Genomic DNA, 10,655 nt, shown 5'->3' with positions numbered 1-10,655 from the left:
CAGGCGCGTACAACGCATTGTTGTTCTTATAAGAAAAGTTCGGGTGGTTTTTCCATCCAGGGTTGTACGTGTTAGAATAAGGGTTTCCTTGAGCGTAATTTGCTTGATCAGATGGGACTCCAGTCAAGAGTTGGCATTCAGCAACTACATGCCCAGTCAATCCACAAATCTCGCAGTTAGGTGTTACAGCGGCAGCGGTGGCTGAAGGAGTGATGGTCAAATTCTTGATCTTTTGAGTTAAAGCGTCTACTTTAGCGTTAACGCGGTCTATACCACTTATTTCGTACATTCCTCCTTTGGTTTGGGCTTTCTCTAGAGCAGCTCGTTCTCCACCCCATTGGTAATGGTTTTGTGCCATGTTCTCTATGAGTTTGTATGCTTCATCATGGGGTTTGTCCATTAATGCTCCGCCAGCAGCGGCATCTATAGTCATTTTAGTGTTATATAAGAGACCACCATAGAAAGTATGGATGATCAGCCATGGTTCGAGTCCATGATGAGGGCATATTCTAAGCATGTCCTTGTAACGTTCCCAAGCTTCGAAGAGTGATTCGTTATCTTTCTGGGTAAATCCGTTGATTTGACCACTGAGCATAGCAGTTTTGCTAGGCGGAAAGTATCTCGCTAAGAATACTCTCTTCAGTTCGTCCCACGTAGTTATGGAATTGGAAGGCAGGGATTGAAGCCACGCTCTCGCTCTATCTCTCAAAGAGAAAGGGAAAAGGCGTAATCGAATAGCTTCGGAACTAACGTTGTTGGCTTTGATAGTGTCGGCGTATTGCACGAACGCGGATAAATGGAGATTGGGGTCATCAACAGGGCTTCCAGAGAATTGATTCTGTTGAACAGCTTGGACCAGCGAAGGTTTGAGTTCGAAATTGTTCGCCTCAATCGCAGGTGTTGCGATACTTGAATGCGGTTCAGCGCGCGAAGGAGCGGCATAGTCTCTAAGAGGACGAATAGCAGCCATCTCTAACTTTGGGGTGATTTGATTGATTTGATCAGTAAAAATCAATTCCTGATTAATCGGAATTTCTGCTACTTCGGGAAGATTGCGAGCTCGACGTTTAACGTTAATGAAACGTTCGATCTCGTTAATTCGTTGTATTAAGTCTCCTCCTTCTGAACGAGTATTTGGCATACAATCGTTCAGAAAGAAAGGGAAGAATTGTCCTAGTCTCTACGGTGTAACAGTGAGTTACGATATCGACTTAAATAGTCCCCGGCAACGGCGCCAAAAACTTGATCGCGACTTTACGTGTCTATAAATCTGGTAACTGCAAGTGCACAGTCGTGTCGTGTAGTTTTAAAAGATATCGAATCCACAAGGACTATGAATCGATCTATCGTTATCTAAGGTTACTATGTAAAGCTAGGAGTAATAAAATTTCGATTGTTCCTAAGGGAAAGTGATTGTGAGAAAATAAAGAATAATAATAAAAGACAGGTATCAGTATGTATTTCGTTTAACTAAAGGTAATCCGAAGGTCCATTGGCTTTTGCATAATTAAATTAAAAATCTTTACTAATTCCAATGATTAAAAATCCTCGTCTCAAACTTTCGCTCTGTTGATTCAGACTACTATCCTAATCCTAATGTACGCTTTCGCCATCCCATTAGATTTTAGAAGAGCTTTTTGGAAACAATGTAATTAATAAAATGCCTATTTTACGAGGTTGTTATCTATTTAAATCTCCTAATCTCAAACTTTCGCTCTGTTGACTCGGAGCAAGCTAATAACCCTAACGTACGCTTTCGCCATCCCGCTCGAGTGTAAAAACAATTTTTGAAAATAAATAAGTTCCAATCAATTTTAATACGCTTTCGCCATCCTTAAAACTAATGTCCTATGCCTACTATCTGGTTAAAGATCTCAAACTTTCGCTCTATTGATTTTAACCTTTGACCGTCCTAACCCCTCAAACTTTCGCTCTATTGGTTTTAAGACTTACTAATTAAACTAGACATACAAACCAAAAATAAGTGATAATTAATAGAACATAATTAAGCCAATTTATTTCGGATCCCTACGGTTAACTTACTTTACATACCGACACCTTTAGTAATTTAGCCAGACATATTGATACGATTAAACATACATATATCGGTTCGGTTCATAATAATAAGCATATTAAATGGCATATAATATATCATGCAATAATAATATAAATAAGGCGGTAAATAAAAACCTGAATTAAATAAATCTGAATTGAATTGAATCTTGAAGTACTCGAACTTCCACCACAGGTTGGCTGGATCGTTCTTCGGAATTTAAATGGCAGAAAATAAAAACAAGGAAATAAAACGATAAATCTAACGTAAGGCTAGATCTACGAAAAGTTCACAACAATTTCCAGTGTAGAAATCGTTGTGAGAAAATAAACGGTTAAATGAAAGCAGAATAAAGAAAAAGCAGTTCGCGGTACAATTTCGGCAGCACTTCGTTGGCAGGAAATCGGACAGTTTGAAGTGAAGTGGCTGGCTCTATTTATAGGGGAAGCTTTGCAGTTGCTTTGCGTGAAAAGAGGAGATTCTGCAGACTGGGACGTGGAGACGTGCGTCTCCGTTTCTTTAGGAAGACTTGAGACGTGCGTCTCAAGTGGAGAGTCTTTAGGGAGGTGGAAACGTGCGTCTCCCTTTTGCTGAGGTGGCAGAGACGTGCGTCTCTGCTTACTTGTTTGGCTTGGGCTGCTTTCCTTCGTGGGCTGGATTGCACTATTGGGTCTTTGGGTCTCTTTCAGCACACTTGGCTCTTAATTGCACTCCCTTTTTACTTCAGCACCCCATTTACGTCTTTTGGGCATAGATAAGGGTCGTTTTGGCTCCATTTCTTCTCTTTTTCACAATTCGGCATAATAAGAGTGTAAAACCTGAAACAAAGCAAATACACGCGTAATATCATAATAAATTAACATAATAAACGGAAAATGCTATAAATATCTATGGATTTTAAGCTAAATATACGATATAAAATCGTGTTATCACAAACTGACCGTCGGATCCGTGAAACGCAAATTCGACGAGCTAATCTCGACCAGCGCGAACATAGCCTCGACCTTTGACCACGCCAAAGGAAGTCCTTCCTCAATTTTTTTTTACAAAGAAGAGTTGCCCGGAGGAGCACCTAACGCGACCATCCCACTCCTCATCCGAGCTCGGATGGCTAATTTTGATGTGCGGTGCATATTGGTCGACCATGGAAGTTCAGTGGACATCATGTACTCCCAACTATTCAAAATGCTGCAGCTGAACGACAGTCACCTTACCCCATACGTAGGGTCGGATCTACAAGGATTCAACGGCACGGTAACCAAGCCATGGGGGTTCGTGGAACTCATAGTTTCGATCGGATCGGCAGAAGCCACAAGGGCAGTGAAAGTCCAATTCCTGGTCATCGACTGTCCATCAATATACCAGTGCATCCTCGGACGCCCCACTCTGGCCGAGTTAATCGCGGTCCCTTCAACCATGCACCTCAAGCTTAAATATTGTACGACTAAAGGACAAGTCGCAACAATCAATGGTGATATTGAAGCTGCCAGGAGATGCTTCGAAGCATCTTCCAAAGGCCTATGCACGTTGAAAACACCAGCTCAAGACAAAGGGGCAACCAGCATAATCTCCGAGCCCAACAAATAAATGGCCCGCATCGACAATGTCGACCTGGACAGTCGTTTTTTGGGAGACCACGAGCAGAGCACAAATCCAGGAACAACGGGAGGGATCCTCCGGCCAGTCCCAGACGGAGACTTCGAACTCGTGTCCCTCGGAACAGATCTGACCAAAGGAGTAAAAATCGGAGCAGATCTACCGGACCTGGCTAAGAGACAACTCAAAGCTTGACTCCGCGAAAATGCCGACCTATTCGCATGGAGCGCCGCCGAGATGCCGGGACTCGATCCAGAAATGGCCTGCCATCACCTGACTATCGACACTGCCTGCAAGGCCGTCGCCCAGAGAAGAAGAAAACAATCACCTGAGAAAACGGCAGCGGCCGAACTAGCTGTAAAAGACCTCATAGAGGCCAATTTTATATCTGAAGCCAAGTACACCACTTGGCTCTCTAATGTTGTACTTGTTAAAAAATCAAATGGAAAATGGCGCATGTGCACTGACTACACAGATCTTAATAGGGCTTTCCCAAAAGATGCTTATCCTCTGCCCAATATAGATAAACTAGTAGATAATTTTGCCGGTTTTAAACCCTACCCATGGCTAAAACTGACAAGAAATACACGCCTTCATGACCGAATCGGGCAATTATTACTACAATGTAATGCCCTTCGGTCTGAAGAACGCTGGCGCGACATACCAGCGCATGATGAACAAAGTATTCCGAGCAGAGATAGGCGATATGCTCGAAGTCTATATGGACGATATGATCGTCAAATCCCAAAGGGAAACCGATCACGCCGCCCACCTTAAAAAGGTTTTCGAGCAAGCCCGAAAGTGTAAAATGAGATTCAATCCGGAAAAATGCACATTCGGCGTCCGCGCAGGAAAATTCCTCGGCTTTTACTTAACAGAAAGAGGAATCGAAGCCAACCCGGATAAATGCGGGGCCTTCTCGGACTTGCCCACTCCAAACTCGAAGAAGTCAATCCAAACCTTGAACGGCACGCTCACATCACTATCCAGGTTCGTGGCCAAATCCGCTCAGCATGCCCTGCCACTATTCAAACTCCTGCACAAAGAGACCGCCTTCGAATGGACAGAAGAGTGCGAACACGCCCTCTCCCACCTCAAGCAGGCACTATCCAGCCCACCAGTTTTATCTAGGCCAGAAGCCGGAGAAATCCTATACCTTTATCTCGGCGTATCCACCGAGGCCGTCAGCGCGGCCTTAATACGAGAAACCCCAGAAGGCCAGAAACCCATTTGCTTCACAAGAAAAGCACTCCAAGGCCCCGAGATCAGGTATCAACAGATCGAAAAGGTCAGACTCGCGTTAATAACCGCGGCCCGAAGACTCAGACACTATTTCCTAGCACATACCATAGTCGTGCGAACTGAGCAACCTGTGAAACAATTGCTTGCACGCCCCGACATGGCCGGAAGGATGCTCCGTTGGTCGTTGGAACTTGCGGAGTTCGGCATCAAATACTAAGGAAGAAAAGCCCTTAAAGCACAGGTCTTGGCAGATTTCGTGGCCGAAATGGCCTTCCCTGAAACAACAAACAACAACGCCCGAAGATGGATCTTATACGTGGATGGTGCTTCAAGCTCAACTGGCAGCGGAGCAGGGATCATTCTTGAAAATGGAGAAGGAACCCTCATAGAGGTATCCCTCTCACTATCATTCCAAACGTCCAACAACCAAGCCGAATAAGAGGCCCTGCTTTCCGGGTTACGCCTTGCAAACGACTTAGAAGCCGAAGACATTGAGGTGTTCACCGACTCTCAACTGGTCGCATCCCACATCTCAGGCGAATATATGGTCAAAAGCGAAGCCCTCGCCGAATACTTGGTCCTCGTAAAAGAAAGACTGGCCCGATTCAGGAGCGCCAAAGTAAAACACATCCCAGGGGAAAACAAATCTCGGGCAGATGTCCTATCAAAACATGCGAGCACGAGAAAGAAGGGACGTAACAAATCCGTAATCCAGGAAATATTGCCAAAACCCAGTACAGAGACCCCATCTTCATTGTCATTAGTAAGCGCAATTGGGGACGCGTCCGGTTGGATGACCCCCGTATACAATTACCTAACAAGTGACATCTTGCCCATTGATCCGAAAGAGGCCTCCACCATCCGAAGGAGAGCCTGCTTGTACGTCTTAGTCGAAAATCGCCTCTACCGGCGAGGATTTTCCATACCCCTCCTCAAATGTATAGACGAGGGCACAGTTCCTCACATACTCTGAGGGATACACGAAGGAATCAATTCCCAACATCTAGGAGGAAGATCACTCGCTCGGAAAGCCCTTCAAGCAGGCTACTATTGGCCGACGATGCAAGACGACGCCAAAGAATACGTGAAGAAATGCGACAAATGCCAACGTTTCAGGGACATGCACCTCGCACCCCCCAACAAACTCAAGCCCTTATCATCTCCCTGGCCGTCTGCGTGGTGGGGGATAGATCTCCTCGGTCCATTCGTGACCGGAAGCAATCAGAACAAGTACCTAATAGTTGCGGTCGACTATTTCACCAAGTGGATCGAGGTCGAGCCATTGGCCAAAGTCACGTCCTTGAACGTACTCCGCTTCTACAAAAGAAACATCCTCGCCCGGTTCGGGGTACCATTGGCTATCATCACTGACAACGGCACCCAGTTCACAGACAACGGGCGCTTCCAAGAGTTCGTCACGAAATTGGGAACGAAGCAACATTTCGCGTCGGTCGAGCACCCACAAACGAACGGGCAAGCAGAGGCTGCTAACAGGGTAATTCTGAGAGGCCTCAAAAGAAGACTGAACGAAATAAAAAGGGGGTGGGTCGAAGAGCTACACAGCGTCTTATGGGCCTACCGCACCACCCCACACTCAACCACAGGGGAGATTCCTTTCCGAAAAACGTACGGAATAGAGGTCGTGATCCCCGTCGAGATACACGTGCCCTCGAGGCGCGTCGAAGAACCACTCGAAACAAAGGGCAATGGTGAGGCAATTAGAGAGGAGCTCAACCTGGGCGAAGAAATCCGAACAGGAGTTGCCCTCACTCAAGCAAAAAATTTCCCTAAGACATGACGCGAAAGTCATTAAACGGGAATTTAAAGTAGACAGCTTAGTGCTCAAAAGAAACCACAAAGATTCCCGAGAAGGAAAACTGGCCGCGAATTGGGAAGGCCCCTATCGTGTCTGAGCAAGGACAGAAAACGGGGCATACTACCTAGAAAATTTGCAAGGAGAAGAACTCGCTCGACCTTGGAACGCTGAAAAACTTAAGCAATATTACAGTTAAAAACACAGGTGCAGCCTGGTATGCGCCGAGCACCTCTGACTAAAGCAAAACAACGGGAGCCCTCTCTTTTAATCGAGCAGACTCCTTGTTCTTCGAGGAGCCCTAAATACAGAGTATCCCCGTCGTAGAAACGTACCATGATGGAAGAACGCCCCGCTCGCGAAGGGACCGTTCACGCCATGAGCCCCGAAGCTCAATACAACGAAATATGAGACTCACCATAGGCCAGACACATGTCCCCAGTAATCGACCACAGTTCCACACACTGGGCGATCAACACATTATAGTCGAGCAAAAAACTCCCGAAAATGCAAAATTAACCGCAAAACACAATAAGATTACTTTATTTATCATTCATGAAAATTACAAAACAAACATCAATTGAAAGGAAAACGCTTCACTCCTCCCGATTGGCAAATTCCTCCGAGTGAATATACTTATACCAATCTTCATCCCACTCGGTCTCAGAACCATTCGCGTCAACCACGACTCTCACACCAGTCGCCCGAGCAGGAGCATCTGAACTAAGAGAGCCATGAGAACGAGAAGAAGAGCCTGTCAAAGCCTTCTTCTTCTCCTTCACCTTTTTCACTCCACGTGAACACGAGGTTGAAGATGCCTTCTTCCTGTTAGCTCCACCCATCCCTGCGAGAAATGAAGAAAGAGAGGTCCATAAGACCTCCTTTTATAGAGGAAGAAGGGGAACAGCAACATCGGGAAACAAACAAAGCCTTTAGGGAATAAATACGTTGGGAACCGATAACACATCTCCCAAAAACGCATAACGCATGCGTACAAGTTCCAAAGAAACTCACATAAGCGTTAAAAACTAAGTACGTTTAAATAAAGACGGGCAAAAAACCCGAAAATATGCCCAACTACGGCCATCTAGGCCGAGCTGGTGAATGTGCATACAATCAAAATGGAAAATGGGGGGCATACCCCCTAAAAAACAGCATTACAAAATACAGGCGCGCAGGCCCCACACTTAGACACATAAACAGAAAATCTTTAAACACCTTCCTCGACTTGGACCTCCTCGGCTTCCTGCGTCACAGGCTCCTCCCCGAAGGCCGAAGAAACAATCTTGTCGCCCTCCACACGGCGGTAAGGCCCGGTACCTTCGATCACCAACTCCACCCCCGGATTCTTCAATTTGAGCTGAGCCACAGTGGAGTGATAGGTAACCTCGACAGCCGCCACACAGTCGCACCCCAAGACTCTGATATATTGAATCAAGTCTACCTCGGTTAAAAGAGCATTCTCTTTTTCCGACTCATCCTCAGCAGGAGCCTGAGAACGGCGAAGAGAGGCCTCCCTAACCGAGGAAGACCGCATTGTTCCATACAGAGTTCTGGAGAGCAAGGTGTATTGACCTTGCACGTCCACCAGAGCAGCCTCCTTTTCGTTTGGCCGAGCCTTCACAGCGTCCAGTTCCTCGCCCTGTTCCTTCAGCAGCTGGCCCTTCTCCTCCAAGGCAGAGGCCTTCATCTTGACCTGCTCCTGAAGCAACCTCGCTGCCTCCGCTGACAAAGGCGCCGAGCAAGCATAGAGAGTGGCCATCTCCAGAAGCCGAACCATGGCCGAAACGTCCTGCACAAGGAACCTTTGACGAACAGAAGGCTCCAAACCCTCAATGTGCAGAGATTCAGCACGTGGAATAGTCAAGGAGGGTCCACCTTCGAAGAATCTGGGGTGAAGAAAGCACGAAGGGAGGGTGAAGATGTCAGCAGCTTCCTACTGAGTAAGGTCCACAGCTTCGGTTCTCTGGCGCTTGCGGCGGACCAAGGCGTCTGGATAGGGCTGTGGGCGAAGAGGAGAAGGAAGCACCGTAACTGGCCTGAAAGACTCGTCCTGATCAGAGTTCCTCAGGGGGGAACCAGCAGCAGTAGCAGCACCAGAGGAGGAGGCACCCGGGCCTCCCACCGGGGATCTTTGCGCAACAACCAATCGAGGACTAGCGCTCTTCTTAACAACCCCTTTTAACTTACTGGCCTGCCTAAGCATCCGGTCATGACGGGCACGATCCATCGACTCTGCAAAAGGAAAAGAAAAACGTAAGAAATTGGCCCCTCATAAAACCACTAAGAAAGAAAGCTATTAAAACAGCAGAGCCAAAATAAAAGACGGGACGAAAAAGAAGGAGCAGATACCCAAATAGGCAAACGCCCCCTCGTCGGTTCCCTCGGCTAGAAGCTCCTTAATATTAATCACCCCCGGCTCCCTGATAGGCTCCCCGTCATCGCCAAGGATAGGTATCCCCGAGCGATCCACTCTGGCGACTGCGGGAAGACCCTGCACGAACCGCTGGAGAGCAGCATAATCCCCTCGCGCATCATCGTCCAAATCCGATAGCCTGGTGATATATTGATCGGTCCCATATCTGAAGTGGTCCTGCGACCAGAAAAACCTAAACTTATACCGACGGGAGGTGAAAGGCTCCCCAATGTCATTGAGCACCGGACGACCATGGACTTCCAAAATCGGCACGTGATCAAAGACACTTTCCTGAGCTTCCCGAGAATGAGGACGAATGAGGAAGAAGAGAGGCTTATAACCCTTAAAAGAGTTAGAATAAGACTTGAAAATTTCTTGGACTGCTTTAAAGACACCCATCCATAACGGCCATCCTTCACCGTACGCAGAACACAGAAGATATAAAAGAACAGAGGGATCGTTGCCCCAATATTTAAATGCGTACAGACCAACTCAAAGGCCCGGATAAAAGCGATTGAGTTTGGGTGAAGTTGCCCAAGAGCCACCTCCAAATGGTTGAGCACCGCCACTTGAAACTCTGTAAAAGGGGTACGAAAACCCAAATCCCGAAACACAACTTCATACATGGGAATTAAATTCGGGGTGTACACATCACAAATTCGGTCATCTTCGACCGGAATCAGAACCCACCACCTTTCTCCCACCTCGGTAAAAACATCAGAGTTTTCCTCCACAAAATAACTCTCTATGTCCAGTGCTTCCTGATGCACCCAGGCCAGCTGAGGCGCCTCTTGCCGGGCTGGAGGGGTAAAGGACGACGAGTCCGACGCCGTCGGACGAGTTTCATCAGTCATTTTTCACCTGAAACACAGGGAAGAACAGTGAATTCGACAAATAAATCAAATCCACCCTTCCACCATCGTCCAGAGTGAAAGGGAACGCCAACGGCCCAGAGACCAGATGAACCGCGTCCTTGCCCCCTCCATAACCACAAATTCCGAGCTAGATGAAGTTCGCGCCCGGGAAAAGGGAAAAGACGCAGGACATCCAACTACGACGCACGTACACGGAGAAAAAAACACCAAAAGCATAATCAAACGACTATCAACGATGCAAAAAGCTAGAATCTAAAGATAAATTCAACAAAATGCAGTCATGGACGACGGAGAAACCTCCTATCTCCGCCATACGCCACCACATTCATCATCTATTTTCATCAAAGTCTTCCTAAAAACCTACCCTAACCACATACAATCAGTTCTAAACAACGATCGAAGCATAAAATACCGAAAATAAGGATCAAAGGGTGACTTACAGGTACGGTTTTGATGAGAAGTTGAAGAATTTGTAACAAACACCACTGCAAGAAATAACGGCCGGCGGAGGGAGAACGAAGCAACTGAATTTGAAAAGTTTGGAAAAATGATGGGTTCTTCTATTTATAGGCTACCTAAGGCACCACACGCGCCGCACGTGCCGTACTGTACAGAGGAATGGCCATCATTAACCCTATAGCCTAGGGAATAGATTAGCCA

General features: G+C 46.8%; 1 non-coding gene across 1 annotated transcript; it reads left to right on the top strand.

Annotated features, from left to right (window-relative positions):
- Positions 1–488: 488 nt before the first annotated feature.
- LOC131645319 (small nucleolar RNA R71) lies at positions 489–595 on the top strand. Its single transcript, XR_009296948.1, has one exon. It is a non-coding gene; the product is annotated as a small nucleolar RNA R71 (small nucleolar RNA).
- The last annotated feature ends 10,060 nt before the right edge of the window (positions 596–10,655 follow it).

Source organism: Vicia villosa, linkage group LG1 (genome assembly GCF_029867415.1).
Source record: "Vicia villosa cultivar HV-30 ecotype Madison, WI linkage group LG1, Vvil1.0, whole genome shotgun sequence".
In the NCBI taxonomy this organism is placed as follows: Eukaryota; Viridiplantae; Streptophyta; class Magnoliopsida; order Fabales; family Fabaceae; genus Vicia; species Vicia villosa.
This window is presented reverse-complemented; position numbering and strand designations above follow the sequence as displayed.